The sequence below is a fragment of the Triturus cristatus genome, chromosome 3_2, assembly GCF_964204655.1.
Source record: "Triturus cristatus chromosome 3_2, aTriCri1.1, whole genome shotgun sequence".
In the NCBI taxonomy this organism is placed as follows: domain Eukaryota; kingdom Metazoa; phylum Chordata; class Amphibia; order Caudata; family Salamandridae; genus Triturus; species Triturus cristatus.
Window position 1 is genome coordinate 1,202,895,579 of NC_140584.1, and position 12,179 is coordinate 1,202,907,757.

The window sequence follows — 12,179 nt, forward strand, 5'->3', positions numbered from 1 at the left end:
TCTTTTAACTCAAAATCCGATTTATTTTTGCTGCTTCTTCCGACTGAAATAGACTCTGCTCCATTAGAAGTCAATGCATTGTCCCGAATTCTAACCCCAATTATCGTACTTAACTGTTTCAAAACGTTGGCATGTATACAACAGTGTAGTGGTTTAGGTACCGGATTTCTGGCCCGTGTTCCTTTTTAGTAACTATTTTGTAAGCTTTACTTTAACAGGTTTAAATGAACTGAACCAAAGATACTAACCCCAAAATGCACTGAACTGAAAGAAAGCCTCCATGTAGGTGCCGGGTGTCCAAGTGCCGTGATCAAACGGTAATCCCGTCAGTCATTCTGATCGTTTCTCCTGCTTGAATGGATGGAGGGGCACTGTTTTAGTACTAACGAAATTGGCGCTAGATTGTAGAGATTTTTAGCACTGAAGCGCCTCTGTCATAGCGCCTACTGACAGCGCTCGTGCTAGCGCACCTTATTCGGGACCGCTTTTTTCTGTGTATTATGGGCTCTGTAGTCTCTGCAAAAGTCAGGACTTCAAGTCCCAGGACACCAAGCGCGTGAGGCTCTGATAACATCCCCCTCCTTTGAGGCCGAAAGGCATTTCTGACACCTAGGACGGGCCTCAGTGTATAAAGCTACGGTGGAATTTAATTCCCCTATTGAATTGCTTAAGGATGTTGGAAGTTTGAGACGAAAAACATAAGAAAAGCCCATTTTTACCTCAGAAAATCGTAACGTGCGGATGCACTTTACCTATAGCTACTGCTCTGTGCGTTCCCATGACTACAAGGAGCTCCCTGAGACACCTGCTGGCTACAGACTCAGACCCACCGTAGCGGAGGTTACTATTAGTACGCACTTTAATTTGTTTTCCCCATAATTTTACAACAGGCGGGGCAACCTGAGGATGAACCGACTCGCAAGCTTGCCGCCACTCAGGTGAGTTGAAACATAATCTGCGAAGTAGAAGAAATTTATGGTGCTCTTTAATTGGCCGCTAAACGTCTGTGCTGGGATTGGATGGAGGGATCTCTGTCCCGGTGATGATTGGCTGTTGTGCCTTGGAGACTAGGCAGCGGAGCCGCGCTTTGGGGCGTGCTTGGAGTCGGTCTATTGGCTGAAGATGTCTCTGGCAAACGCAGTACATCACCCTGGCTCAGCGCTGAGCTGCTGCAGATCCCGCCTTCCCTTGAGTGACAGGCTCTAATGACGTCAGTAGAGGGACGTTGACCGTTTACCGTGCGGCTGCCTCTCCGTTCCGGTGAGCCCTGGGGCTGGCGGTGAACGGGAACCACTCCGGTGAGTAGCTTCTGTCTTACCCCGCAGAGAAGGCAGTTTCTGTGCCACCATCAACCGCCGCGAGACGCCCGGGCTGTACCGACGTCATGCTCGCGACTCCTCTTTTGGTGGTGGTGTTTTGTCCCTTGTACCGCTCTCCCCTAGCAACGTTCCCTGATCCCGGGCCTACGTCAGGGTGGAGCAGGTACACGTCTACCCTTCTAACGGAGAATCATGATGTTTAAATGTATTATCCCAAGCTGGACTCTTGTATGGTGTTTTGTCAGTGTAGACACGACCAATGCGTAAGACGGCAGTCTCTGCGACACTTGTTTCCCACTCCAATATGGCGGTGGCCGTGTAGACGTTCTTTAATGCGTGCACCGCGACCTCGTTTTGTGTGGGCGGGAATTTGCGCCTGTATTTGACGTCAGGCCTGACCTGTCACCCTCGGTCCGGTCGGGAAGGGGCCTTCCTTGTGTTCCGCTCCCGGGCTGCAGTACCGCTCTTGGTGAGTCCAGGGGAGTGGCGGTGCTGGGTCCTGCCCTCTTCCTTGGGGTGGGGGCTGTGTGACTTGGTCTTCTCCTGAAGTGGGGGTTCAGAGACCCCCGGAGGCGCTCCCTATACAGATCGGCCAGGGTGTTGGGATCCCACCAGTCGCCACCCCATGGCCCTGCAGTGTCCTGAAGCGCCGCCGCACTGTATCCACACCCTGCGCAGGGGACCCGAGCTCTGCAGCCAGGGCGCGGACGAGGGTCTTCAGCCAGGGGCTCTGTGGAGTGGGGGCTCGGGCGGGAGGGACGAGAGGACCAGTGTCATACTGGAATGTAATGCATTTAATACTCTGATCATGTTATCTTTGCGTCTCTAAGATTAATGGTGCAGTTCAGTGGTCTGAAATGAATGTCGGTGGTAGACATGAGTCCGCTTAAGTTTAAGAGTGTTTACAAAGTTACCATCTGTGAACTGGCATTTTTATGCTTAAACGGAAGGCAGTGCATTTCAACATGATAATCTTCCTGTGTCTTTGCAGTTTTATGGGCAGTTATACTGTACAGGCAGGCGGTTAGACTTGTGGTGTGAAGTTGGCCGGCCTGAATTACTAGCGGAGTCTGGGTGACTGATTGAGAAAGTGGTATGTAGCACCCAAGCGTGTGTTCCAATACTGATTGTGTGAATTCTTGTGTGCAGAGACTGCAAATGGAATACTGTAGAAAGCTGGCTCTTTATATGGTATACCAAAACGTGGTATATTGTACAAAGAGGCCAGGTATTCCCTTTCTAGTGGTCACGGGCTTGCTCTATCAATCCCAAGGTGCGCCGCCTTAGGCTTATCAGAAAGGAATGTTAGACGTCCGCATATAAACACAATATTCAACAAATGATGCAGAATACTCAAGAAGGCGATTCAAACCAATTATATAACCTGAATCAATACGATAAAGTAAGCATGTTTTGCATGAGAAATACTTTTATGTTTAAAAAGCTTACACAGTGCATGTTATCCCGCCATACAAAAGGCGGTGAGGTCTTTGAAACTTCACTGCCTTGGAATGCTCATCTGCAGGTCATTCGCGGGGGGGGGGGGGGGGAGATTAAACACCCTCAGGCCAAGCAGACTTTGTTTCTGACCTCTGAAACCAAAGGCCCTATCCCTATGGCATCAGAAAATTCTCTGATAGCTGGCTGGAGAAAACCTCTCAGACAACACACCTGTAGCTGATAGATTTAAAGGGGGCACCTCTAAAGTCGCCACTTCATGCATATTAAATCTAACACTGGCATCAGTGCGGGTTTATTAATATGAGATATTTGATACCAAACCTCTTTATTTTCAGTGAAGCTATCATGCAGCTGAGGAACTTGTTTTCACCGGTGTCTTCCCTGATCACTTGTAACAACAGTAATGGAACTGGTCAGCACAGGGGCATATCTGCTCAGGGAGTAATGTTGTTACATGCAGTATAGTGCACCCTGCCTGTAAGGTTTGCTGTAGGGGGGACTTGCTTATACTGTATGCTGTGTCTGCAGACATGGCACCCAGGCTGTGTGCCATCTTGTGTTTTCACTTTTGTTTGCACCAAGACATGCAGCCTGCAGTGCATGAGCTTGGGGAGGGGTCCCTTCGGTTTGCACAATTTTTGCTGCAGCCCCGAAGGACCCCCTTTAGCACCTCAGATGCTAGGTACCAGGGGTACCTATTACTACATATTTCACAATTGAATCCACCCCAGACTGATCTTCATCCGAGGTAGACTGGGTCTGAGAATCGGTCCCACACTGTACTTTTTCCCTCCATTTTCTTACATGAACACGCATAGTGCCCTATCAATCCACAAATCGACCACTTCTGGTCTCTTGCCCTACATTTCTTAATGTTAGCCAAAGGTTTACATGCGTCCACTGTTGGATGTCATCAAAGCCAACAATATAAGTGTGGTTAGTTATGCTGATGACACTCAATTGATTGTGTCCTTGAAAGGTGACCATGCGGACTCCCAAGAAACCTTCCAAAAGTGTATGTGTGAAATGGTGTCATGGCTGAGAAACAATGGGCGGCAATTTAATAATGATAAAACAGAGATTTTGCACTGTGGGGTGGTTAGAGTGCCGACAACTTTACCATCTGACTTCTGGCCTATCCCTACAGATGCACCTCTGGTACCCGTGAGCTTGGTATGCAATCTGGGGGTCAGCTTTCATGAGAAGCTTAACCTGGAATCGCATGTAAACAAATTAGTCGGGAATTGCTATACGCTCATCAGAGGACTTCATAAGGTACTACCACTATTGCCTCCTCAGGTTAGAGGCACAGTGGTTAGGAGTGTTGTCCTCCGCCACCTGGATTACTGTAATGCTCTGCTACTGGATTTCCCGAGTTATTTGATCTCACGGCTCCAGAGTATTCAGGCGACAGCAGCAAAGCTTGTCTTATTGAGAACTCGTGGTTCATCAACGTCTCCGGCATTAGCTGAGCTGCATTGGCTCCCGGTGAGACAAAGGATATTGTTCAAGTCCTTGTGTATTGCCTTTAAAGCGCTTCACGGACTTGGACCCAAACAGCTTCAGCTTAAGTTTGGATGGTATGCACCTGTACATTGCCAAATTAGCTGCCGAAGAACGCTGGCTATCATCCCGAGGATTAAGAGATCTACAATGGGGGGACGAGCGTTCGGCGTAGCAGCCGCCCGCTTATGGAAAAAGTTCCCCCGCCCCGAAATTGAGGCAAGTACAGGATCTGCTGCGGTTCCGAAAGAAAGTTAACACTTAGCTTTTCCCCAGAGTGTAACCAGCCTGCCGGCTTAGTTTCTGCAGCTTGCTTTTTACCTTCTCTTTTTACTGTGTCTCAGCGCCAGGATGCCCGTAGGGTTACATCGCGCTTTATACATGTAAATACATACAGGCTCTGGACTCACACATCTGTAGCAACTCAAACCATTTTGAGCCTCACACGGAGAACAAGGTGAACTGTTCCACCATCAGGCCACTGGGGTAAATGTGGCAACCAATTATTGACTCCTCCCCCCAGTAATGGCGATTCCTACCTGGCTGGCGTTCTGTGTGCTCAGAGGTTTTGGCGTTGCGGGGCTATTGCTGAGGATGACGGCAGGACGGGAGACTTTCTGACCCCCGAAGCAGGCTGCGAAGAGTGTCGAGAGCGCCAAGAGGCTGGTGGCTGCCGGACGCACTATCGGGGAGGGTGAGCATTTTTGAACAGCTTCGGTGCGAGGATTTCATACGCTCGACTGCGGTGACTTTGGGGATTTTGATCGCAGCAAATCTTCACTGGTATCTCGTGGTGCTGTGCCGGTCCGTTTCTCTGGAGGCAGCTGATGTGGTGTTCAGGTACGGAGGACTGGGGGTGAGATACCCAGTAGGGAGAGGTAATCAAATTAAATCAAAAAAAAAAAAGAAGAAAAACACTGACATACAGAGATCGAAGTGGGGATAAGAATGGGAAAACCCTGAAGAATGTTAATGCAGCCACTGAAGCATATTCTGCGGCCCGCCTTAAGGCAAAAACACGCCTAGCACAGGCAAAAGAAGCTGCATGTAGGGCCAAACAGGAAAATAACTCTTACCTTGCGCTTTTCCGGTCATTGTGAGGAGTTACCTGTCACTGCCACCATCAGCTAGTACCAGCGCTGCCGAACCGCTGTCCCCCGCCGCTGCCATTCACACCAGCGACCGCAGAGCGGGGACAGGGCAGGAACCACATCCCCACAGCAGCCTAAGCGCACCGGACCCACAGACGCCCTGTTCGCGCCACGAGGCGCTCAAAAGACCGTCGCTGCCTCGACGGAGTGGGACCGTGCGCTTTTCCGGTCATTGTGAGGAGATACCTGTCACTGCCACCATCAGCTCGTACCAGCGCTGCCGAACCGCTGTCCCCCGCCGCCGCCATTCACACCAGCGACCGCAGAGCGGGGACAGGGCAGGAACTACATCCCCCAGCAGCCTAAGCGCACCGGACCCACAGACTCCCTGTTCGCGCCACGAGGCGCTCAAAAGACCGTCGCAGCCCCCGCGTCGCGGGACGAGCCCGGGCAGAGGGCGGGCCGTCTGTGGTCGTCAGGGGCCGGATGAGGCCGGGCTGGGCCCCCTCCCTAACATTCCCCTTCTCTCACGTGCTCGGATACAGGTACTTTGGCCAGTGAGAACTGTTACCACTGCAGTGCTTTGACTCTGAATCTTGGTGGGGCTTATTGGCTGTATTTCAGGTTACCTGTACCATCATATTAGGTCTGCAGTAGGTCTTAGCCCTTTGTTGCCACACGCGCATATTGTCTTGAGCGCTAATTATTTCACACCTCGCGAGGACTTGGTTTTATGTATTTAAACTTTTAGCAATTTTCGTTTTATTTTATATTTTATTTTTCTTGTGCATCATACCAGCTTGTAATACATTTGTGCGGGTCGATTATGGGGAAGAGGAAAGTCATGGAGGGAGGCGGTGTCGCTGGCATAAAAAAAGGGAAAGCTAAAAAGAATCTGCATGCTGGTCTTAACTGTGTCCTGGAGAGAATCGAGGGAATCGTTAACGACTGTGAGGAGGCACTTGGTGAAGACATTCAAAAAGATATAGGAAACGTGGATCAGAGGGATGGCAAAATGTGTAATAAATCACGCAGGAAAACCATCCCCACAATGTTTCTTAACCAGTCTAGCAGCAACAAGTCCACGCTAGCTCCCTCATCGGTTACACACGATCACCTTGTGGACGCCGTTCTGCCAAGTCCTCTATCCCCTCCATTAGAACCAGGGCTGGTGCAGCAACAAGCCCAGGTATCTCCCACTTTCACTCCCATCCTATGCTCAAATAGATTCTCTCCACTTGCTCCACACACTAGCACTACCACTATAGCGGCCCCAGAGGAATCTATGGCATCAATTCCAAGTGATAGGCCAGCCGTCGGCACACAGACAGGGCATTCTGAGTCGGCTTTGTTGGTTAGGATTAAGAAGTTGGAGGATATGGTTGCACTATTGACCGCAAGACTGGATAGTCTAGCTCAGGGTCACGTTTCTTCAACTACTACCTCCCTCGCTTTCCCATCGCGGGAGGCCTCAGCACCAACTGGGAGGGATACACAGGGGCTCACTAACCACACTCTAAATACTTGTTCAACCTCATCCCAAGATCAAAGAACGAGGGGGCTTGCTAGGAAGAAGGCCACTAATGACAAGGCTGGATCTTATGCTGACATCACGAGAGGTGAGCCTCGAACTGTGGTACCTGAAATTAGATCTACGCCAATGGATCACCACACCCACATCACATCCTCGTTGTCCCGAGCACCCATTGTACCACCCCCCTATAGAACCACCTTTGGCCCTCGTCCGCTCCATCGACCTATTAGGACCAAGGTGTACATGACCAACGTTCCTAAACTATCCAGCCAAGGGGGTTATGAATGTAGGGATTCACTACTCAATAAAGCCATTCATTGGTTGTGCTATGTAAGGGGGTGCAAATCCATTATTCGAGACGATCTGTTTAGAGTAAATAGGATTTCAAGGGCAGATGCTCAGGCGGACTGCCTTGAGATCGAACTCAGCGATCCCTCCCTAGCAGAAAACCTCCTATTACTGGAACTCAGGACATCTCCGCCGGAGTCTTCCTCGATCCAGATCCGTTCCTCCCCTTCTTGGTCATTCCTGCATGAGTCCGGTGATTCAGGTCTCAGACAGGTTGATTGACTGACCTATAACCATCTAGATAACCCTTCTCCTGTCTCGGAATGCCTCTATCAAGTGGTTAACTCAGTTTTAGTTCACTCTCTGCCCATGGATCCGGGTGGGGCTAGTAGTGTTACTTTGGCTCCCCCTCAACCACCAAGTGAAGCCAATGTCTTATGTGAGGTGGTGGATGTAAATAAAGACATTCCCCTTAATTGTTCAAGACCACTGCACCTTTTATCCTGGAACATTGCGGGTCTGGATAAAAATCTCGCCGACCCCCTTTGGAATGATTTTATCAACAAATTTGATATCCTTTTATTCCAGGAGACATGGAGCCTAGTCCCCCTTTATAGGTCAGGCTATACTACCTTTCACGTCCCTGCCAGCAGTTCACCCAGAGGCAGGCCCTCGGGGGGACTCCTTGCTTGGGTCAACATCCACTTGAATTGGTCTGTTAGAAATCTTGCAACTCCTTCCCAGGATATTCTCCATATTTCCATTACTGGGCCAGACTGCAAAGCTGGCCTGGAGATTTTTAATGTATATGCCAGAGGAACCCCGGGCGGACAAGCAAGCCCCATTATATCAACCTTGGATACTGAGCTTACGGCCATCTCCTCTGCAGCAGGCATAATCGTCGCAGGAGACCTAAATTGTACCTTTGAGCCACTCTGCAACGAGGACATCCAGGGCACAAGGGATCTAGATGCCAAGTGGGAAATTCCCTGCCTAGGCCTCCCTCCAATAAAGAAATGGTCTCCTAGAGCCATACAAATCAATGCCCTGACTCTAGAGCATAATTTGAGGGCGACCAATGGCAGATCTAAATCTGATTTAATGGGAGCCCCTACTTTCACCAGAACCAAGGTGCCCTCGCGCATTGATTATATATTGCTGGATGTCGGTTCTTGGGGCGACCTTATAGACATGGAAGTGGTCCAAAGATGCGAAAGTGACCACAATCCCCTGTCCATGCACTTTCTGTGTAACCCTGCCCTTATTTCTACCGAGCTTGTCAGCACTAAGACCACTCGGATGAGGGAAATTGTCCCCTCCAACTGCAATCGGCGCCTCAGATGGCATAAGGTTGCTGAAAGCGAACTGTCATTGGAGGGCGTTAGGAAGATCATTAATGATAACATCTCATTACTCAATGACGTTCCCGATACTCCCCCCCCCCCCCCCCCTCTCCTACGCACTCCTCAGAGTTTAAGGATATATACCTCTCAACTGTGGACAATGTAAGTGAGTTCTTCCAGGCCAAAATATCTTGGGGCTGTAAGCGCCCACCCCCTAAGGGCGAAAACCCATGGTACTCTAACGAGTGCAGAACACGGAGGCAGGACCTCTCGAAAGCCCTAAAAACCAAGGTCCAGAGCAACATCTTGTCTGCAAGAAAAATATACTATAGGTCCATTGCTTTAGCCAAACGAGCATGGGAAGAAGCTCACTGGCAAGAACTTAAATCTGCTGCCCAGCTGAAGGACGCAACATTATTTTGGGATCTTATTAATGTTGGCACAAGGAGGGGGGCTGATCCATTACCGAACCATATCTCGGGGCGAGACTGGTTCGAGCATTTTCAGAAATTATACATGGGTGATGCAGGGTGCATCCCGCACGAGCAAGGGCATGAATTAGAGCCCCCATTGGCCCCATCTGTGAACGAGCATTTTGGCCTCAATGAGGTTCTCACAGCTATTGCTTCAATTGCGCCCGGTAAAGCAGCCGGTCCCGACGGCCTCCCGGGTGATCTCATGATCCACGAGAGAAACCTTTGGGCACAATTTATCTGTAGATCCCTAAACCTCATAGTAATTGGCCACCCTGTACCCGAATCATGGAAAGGGGCTGAGGTGGTGACCATCTACAAGAAGGGGGATAGAGAGGATCCTGCCAATTACAGACCGATTAGTTTGATCGATGTCATCCAAAAAATAGTTGACAGGGTCCTCTTAACACGGATGAAGGGATGGATGGATGAGGAGGGTGTTTTGTCCCACTTCCAGGCTGGATTTAGATGTGGTGTTGGCACAATGGATCAGGTATTTAGACTCTGCCTGATCCATTGGAAAACTGTAACCATCGAGAAGGGTAGCCTGTATTTGGCCTTTATAGACTTAAAAACAGCCTTCGATCTGGTCCCCCGCTCCAAGCTCTGGCAAGTCTTGCTCGATCTAGGAATTCCTCCCTTGATCTTGTCTCTTGTTAAACGCCTGCATGAAGATAACTTCGCCAGAGTAAGGTGGGGGGGGCAGGGCCAGCTAACCGAGAAAATAGTTGTCCAGAGAGGAGTACGTCAGGGTTGCGTTTTGGCGCCGACCCTGTTCTCTCTCTATATAAATGGGGTGGCGGACCATTTGAGTGAGGACGCGGCCGATGCCCCAACCCTGTGCGGGGAAAAAATACCAACTCTATTATTTGCGGACGACACCCTCCTAGTCTCCAAGAGCCCTATGGGCCTGCAAAAACTTCTTGATCGCTTCACCTCGTTCTGTGTAGCCAGAGGCTTGGTTATCAACATAGCTAAAACCAAGCTAATGGCTTTGGCTCCATCTAAAAGTTTCAGAAACAAATTTTAACTTGAATGACAGCCCGCTGGAGTTAGTAGAGGCCTTTGATTATCTTGGGGTAAGGATGAACAATAAACTAAAATGGTCCCCCCATCTGACCAAAATGGTCCTGAACCACAAACTGATTTCCGGGGCCATAGCGAGGCACCAGAGACTCTCCTATAGTCGACCTGTAGCCCCAGCCATTAAAGTATATGAGGGTAAGGCTTTGCCTGGGTGCCTATACGGGGCGGAACTCTGGGGGTTCGATAATCTCTCTGAATTAGTAAAATCAGAAAACAAATTTTTTCGTGACCTAGTCTCGCTCCCCCCATCCACCCCTCTCCGTTACGACCTTGGGAGACACCCAATTAATGAAGTGGCGAGGCTGCGCCCTCTGTTATACTGGACCCGGCTTATGAGATCTTCTGACCTATGCCATTATGCATCTGGTCTAAAAGAACTGATAAGTTTGGGCGCAGGCCATAAGGTTGGTTGGGTGTCCAACTTGAAGAAATTAGTGGTCGAAATTGGTCTGGACCAGGCTTGGGAGAGCCAGATGCCCCCGCCCAAACCTCCTAGTGAAAAGGCTTTACTGGGACTGGATTTCCGCCATGACCAATAATAATCATAATGGCATTCTGTCGGAGAGATTCTTGGATGTTAAGCCCACCCTAAGATTGGAACCCTTCCTTGACCTCATTGAGTCCCCGGGGGACAGAGTGCTCTACCTGAAATTCAGGTATGGCACACTCCCTCTCCGAGATTTCCAGAATGGTTGGAGCGGCCATTCGGGAAATAATGAGGGCTGTCCGGGCTGTGCCTGCCCTACGGAATCTACAGCACATTTTATCTTTGCTTGTAGGGCATACAGCCAAGTGAGGTCCAGGTGGCTAAAACCAGTTTGTTCTAATTTGGGCTGTTCATCCCATCGGGTGGCCTTACGCATTTTAACTTATGAGACGCTAATCCCAAGTGTTACCAGTGGTACAGCAAAGTTTTTAGGACATGCTTGGAGGATAAGGCAAAGGCTCGTCAAGGGAAAATTAGCTTAATAAACTGTTGTGAGCTTTGTCTACCGAGCTCTCTTGTTCTGGATGGGTTTTTAATTATACTGCTATGTGGTTTTTATGTATGTATTATCCATGGCTTGATCTATCTTTAGCCTCGTTTTTAGTTCTGCTCTCTTTCTACATCCATCTATGAGAACAAGAAAACTGACCATTTGCTGATATGAATTTTTCTGGTCTCTTTGATTATCAACTTGTGATGCATTTTTGTACTTTTATGATTGATATTTTATTAATCGAATAAAGTGATTTGAATTGAAAGTTTCTTGCAGGCAAGACACGTGTTTTGACTGTTTCTTCTCCTGAACTTTTCCCACTTTCTTCATATTTTCAAAATGTTTTACTACTTTTCTTTCGACTCAAAGCACACACCTCTGTACCTTCCTTATTCTCTTCTAAATCAGCCTTGCACATCTGCACCTCTTGATTCTTTCTTTCTGCGCCTCTCTTGCTTCTTTGTGCACCTTTCTTGCAAATGTCTGCATCCCTCTTGACTCTTTCTGCAGTTCTCTTGCTTTTTTCTACGCCTCTGTTGCTGCTTTAAGCAGTTCTCTTGCCTCTTTTGCACCCTTCTTCACTATTTTTGCAGTTCACTTGCCTCTGTGTACTTCTCTTACATGTTTTTGCAAAATGTTTACTCTTTCTGTATTCAAATGGGAAGTGAACTGTGTCAAGCTTAAATGTGTGCGTGTTCTCGCGACTGAGATATGTCTACTTTTACATGTATTCTCACATGTGTTCTGCATCTTAAAATGGTAGCTTAAAAAGCGGGTCGCTTCTCCTATAGGACACATTTTCTCAGTTCTGCTCTGTCATAAAGTTGCACAGACAGACATGTCTTATGTATATGGGTATTATAGAGCCCCTCAAATATACAATTTAATACCCATGTGCCCTGTATTATGAGAACAAAGAAATATGTACACCTTTTTGTACACAAATTTACAGAGTATGCTGTTTGAAACACAGGTATTAAAGAATTTGTTTATTATTTTGTAACATGTCACTAGGTAAACTCAGACGCATGCATACCTTCACAAACTTGGTGACACTTACAACAGTGATACGGTTAGGGTTGTTGTTTTATATTTGGTTTG

The 12,179-nt window shown here is 48.6% G+C and overlaps 1 protein-coding gene across 11 annotated transcripts in view; it reads left to right on the forward strand.

Annotated features, from left to right (window-relative positions):
* Positions 1-901: 901 nt before the first annotated feature.
* ZFAND2B (zinc finger AN1-type containing 2B) overlaps positions 902-12,179 on the forward strand; it is a 164,698-nt gene continuing 153,420 nt past the window's right edge. For 2 of the 11 annotated variants that reach the window (XM_085650158.1, XM_085650156.1), the window contains exon 1: positions 1,085-1,298. The gene's annotated coding sequence lies outside the window, so the exon portion shown is untranslated. Of the gene's footprint in view, positions 939-1,069; positions 1,299-1,407; positions 1,789-12,179 lie in introns of those variants that run through there. The other 9 variants (XM_085650161.1, XM_085650166.1, XM_085650162.1 and 6 more) reach the window with 9 other exon arrangements.